Source organism: Ursus arctos, unplaced genomic scaffold (genome assembly GCF_023065955.2).
Source record: "Ursus arctos isolate Adak ecotype North America unplaced genomic scaffold, UrsArc2.0 scaffold_31, whole genome shotgun sequence".
NCBI classification, from domain to species: domain Eukaryota; kingdom Metazoa; phylum Chordata; class Mammalia; order Carnivora; family Ursidae; genus Ursus; species Ursus arctos.
In genome coordinates, this window is record NW_026622997.1 from 85,347 (window position 1) to 89,836 (window position 4,490).

Here is a 4,490-nt window from a genome sequence, read left to right on the forward strand (position 1 = left end):
TCTGAGGGACAGACGGCCGTGAGGGCCGGACCGAGCCCCGCCGGCGCGGCCCAACCCGGGGGTGCCGCCCGGCCTCGCTCGCCGGGCCTCGCGGGCTCCGACCCGGCTCCGACCCGGCTCCGCCTGCGGACGAGACGCGCGCCCCGCGGAGGAGGCGGGGGCGGAGCCCGGCGCGGGGTGGGGGGGGGAGGAGAGAGCGCCTGTCCCCACCCTCCTCCTGCCTCCCTCGGCCCCCCACCCTCCCGGGACTCCACCTCTAACCACCTCCTCTCCCCCGGCCCCCGCGGCTCTCCGAGCCCGGCGCCCCGCGCTCCCCGGCCGCTGCCCCCGCGCGCCCCGGCGCGGCCCTCCCCCGCGCGCCCCAGCTCCGAGCCCGGCTGCCGGCCCGGCTCTTACCTCGGCGCGCCGGCCCGGCTTCCCGGCTCTCCGGGCCTCAAGGCCCCAGGCCCGGCCGCTCCTCCCGCTCCCCCTCCTTTCTCCACAACCTTGCCCTCCTCCCAGCCCTCCTCCCCGTGAATCCGGGCTCCTGCCCGGCCAGGGTCTCGCTCCCCTCGCGCTCCCCCAAACCCCACCCCGGTCTCTCCTTCCCGGGGCGGCGGCGGCGGCCGCGGGAGCGGGAGCCGGGAGCGAAGGAGGCGGCGCCGGGGACCGGGGGAGGCTCCGGGCGGAGGGAAGAAGGAGGGTGCGGAGAAGACAGGGCGGGGGGAGGGAGGGGGAGACCGAAGCGAGGGAGCCTCCCACAAGCCGAACCCCGGGAGCCGCCCCGGATCCCGGCCCCGCCCTGGACCTCCCACGGCGCGGGGGGCGGGCGGCGGCGGGTGGGAGGCTGGGGGCGCGCACCGGAGCCGGGTGGGGGCGAGGGGCCCCGAGCCGAAGGCGGAGGAGCGGGCGCAGAGGCTGGGAATCTGGGATGCAGGTGGAGAGGGACGGCCGCACGAGCAGGAGGCAGGTCCGGATCGGGGTGAGAGGAGAGAGGCGGAGGCCGGGGCCACGAGGGGAGCGAGGCAGGTGGGAGGGAAAGGAGAAGCTGAGGTCAGACCGGGAAGGGCGGAGGAGGGGGGTGAAGGCCGTGCGCCCCGAGCCGCTCCCGCGGCCCAGCCGCTCTGTCTCGCTGCCCTGGGCAGGCAACTCGGGGAAAAGACTGGAGGCGAAAGCCGGGGAGGGGAGCATCAGGAGAGAAATGGAGTAGTAGAGGGAAAAAAGGAGACAAAGGAGCTTCCAGCGGGCTGGAGCCAACCGTCTCTTTCTTTACTCCTGCTGGGCCCGTCCGTATTTCTGGGGGATGGGGAGCTGGGAGCCTGGAGACTGCGGGGAAAGTGCAGGCCTCTGACAGTTCCCGCGGCTCCGGGCTTTTATACGGTGGAGAGGGGTGTGCGTGAGTGTGTGTGTGTGCATGGGAGCGAAGGGCCTGTGTGTGTGTGTGTGTGTGTGTTGTGTTCGTGGGAGCAAAGGGCCTGTGTGTGTGTGTGTGTGTGTGTATTCATGGGAATGAAGGGTGTGTGTGTGTGTGTGTGTGTATTCGTGGGAATGAAGGGTGTGTGTGTGTGTGTGTGTGTGTGTTCATGGGAGTGAGTTTGGGCTGCTAGAGGAGACAGGGGACTCCTTATGGGGGAAAAAAGCTCCTTTCTGGCTGGTCCTGGGAAAGAGGTGGGAGAAGGCAAATAGTGTGAGACTGATGGGAACGGAGGTTCTCAGCCTTGAGCCCTTTGTGTAACCGATATCTTGCGGTGAATCCTTTACTACACTGAATTGAAATTCATAGATGATACCACCTACCTACACACATAACTTTTAAAAATCAACGTGCTTCCCTATCTGTACATAAAGGGCCAATGAAAAACAATAATTTGTAATAAAAGAACATGAGCCATGTTTTAGCATGTGGGTGTTGAGACCTGATGACTCAGGAGGTGGTGATGAGGAGGCAGGTGTGTGCACCTGTGCACAGACTCGCAGGTGTGGACCTCTGCAGGTGCACAGACACGGGTGCTCAGTCAGTGACTCAGCACCTCCAGCATGTTGTCATCAATGAACTGATTTAACAAAATGTTGAACAACTCTTGGTAGCAAAATCATTTTTCCCTAAATATACACAGAACTGTAATTGCATTCCTAGAAAGTTCATTGTATAGTAATACCGTTTTTTAAACAGTATTAATTTCTAGGCTCAGATAATTAAACACAGGTTTTCACCTACACGAAGGTCCTAGGGGACATCTGAGACTCTGGATGCGGGTCAGTTCATTGTGCAGGCTATGCTTGGAGGGATATATTGTTCGTCTGCCCTACTCATCGATGCCCCTCATGGCCCCCCTCTTCGCTGTAATTACAAAAGAAAAGCCCACAGCTTTTTTTAAACATTCCCTAGGGAGTGGTTGAGACCCACCAAGCTAGAAAATGGGCAGAAGAGACTGGGGCAGAATTTCTAACCACTCAAAGCAGCAGCCACCCCTCCTCTGAGGGGCCTGCTGTCCTCTCAGCAGGGCAGGACCAAAAAATGTGAGTGTGAAGCAAAATAAAGTTCTTGACACCAGGGTGAGAAATTTCCCAGAGTGCTTTGAAAGGAAGAGTTTCCTGCGTGTGCCCGGTCTGGCCAGAACACCGTCTCTGTGTGCTACTGTGTGGTCCTGGCCAACGGCCCAGAGGACGCCCTTCCCCAGATCCCGCATGGCCTTTCCGTAGGGGAGTATGTGAGAGACACACCCTCTCGGGAGCCTACAAATGAGTTCTCAAGGTCCTCATCTCATCTTCATTCCGGCGACTTGTCTCTGGCTTCCCTGAAGTCCTGACTGCTCTTCTGTGCTGCATTGAGGGGCATGGGAGGCTAGAATGCCCCTGGAAAAGGATTCTATGAGTCTATGAAATTGAAAATTACTCTGGTAGTATTTTTTGCCTCATGGCTGGTTGCTAAAGGAAACCACCGTCATGTCCAAATCACAGAATATTGGTTTCACACATTGGAATGTATCCATTCAAAGAAATAGCTATGAAAACGCGTTTAAAAGAGGAACTAATGACATTACAATGGAAAATACGAGAGTTTGAGGGGAAGAAAAGCAGAATACAAAGTTTGTGCAGCTGTGGTATATATATCTTTAAAAGCTGGAAGAAAATACGTCCGAATGTTGGCAGTAACTGCCTCTGGGGTCATGAATACTGGCGTCCTTTGTGGTGGTGGTGGTTTCAGTTTCTGCCCAAGTGTTTTACAAGTGTTACCTTTATAATCACTTAGGTTTTCCTTTTAACCGTCCTAAGCACTTTGACACTGCTCGCCTTTTTCCTCCTGTTCACCCTGTTTCATCCTCCAGTGTCCCTTCCCAGATCCAGGCCCACGTTCCTCAGGACACGTACTGACGTCTCCCCCATCAGTATCCCAACCCCACCCTCCCACAGCCAGTCCACTCCTTTGCCTTCCACTCCAAGCACCAAACTCCTCTCCTCTGGGAAGGTCCCACTCAATCCTGTCCCCTAGTCCCTGTGCCTTTGGTGACAGCACCTCCTTTTACAGTTTCGGCCTGCTTCTCAGAGATGGCAGCATTCCTGCTCAGATGACCTGAGAACGGTACCAGTCTTCCTGTTCATGTGATTTTCCATCCTTCCACTTCCTTCGCTGTCTTCTGCCTCACCTTCTGCCCAACACGTGGAGCGTAGAGCCCAGAACTTAACACCCCACACCCCCTGGTAACGTATTAACCAAAGGAGCTGAGTTAACTGAGAGTCTGCTGGGTGCTAGGTGCCTTCAGAGGGCATCTAACGTAATTCTTACCCAGCCATGCAAAGAACACATAGTGTCCTTAGTTTGGAGACCAGTAAACCATGATTTGGGAAAACTAAGTACAAATCAGAGGTCACCCAGCTGTGAAATTGACAGAGCCAATATTTGAACTCAAGCCTCTTAGTCCGTTTCCAAATTCTTTCCACTGTGTTCTGAGATTTAGTCCCAAGGCCCTCCTCTGACCCAACTTCCACCCCAAGGCAGCCTTGTCGGAGGTCAAGGAGCATCTCAGTGTTTTCCATCAGAATTAGTGGTGAGTGGTCTGTGTGCGGGGGATGTACTCTGGTGAAAGTCGTGTCTTCAAGGACAGTCTTCTATCCTACACAGACAGCTCCTGCGATTTAGAAAACTGTATGGGGCAAAGGTTTAAAATTCAACCATGAGGTTATTTACAAGCCAAGCCTCACCTCGGCTTCTCCGTGATGGCTGGAGCCCTTTCTGCAGCTAAGACGGTCCTGAGCTTCTGCGGGTGCTACCCCCTCCGGGACGGCTCGCAGCACTACCCTGCCAGGAGAGGGTCGGGGGTAAGGGAAACCTTTAACAAAGGCTCTCACCTGCTCCCCATGTCCAGCTCTAGTTTGGTTGTGCGGTCTTGACTCGGCAGGCCTTGGGGCTTTGTGCCAGGAAAAGGAAACAGCAAAGTTACAAAGTTATTTCTAGGATGCCTTCACAGGCCCGTGCGGGAACCCAGAGTGGAATCTGGAAACTTTAGTGA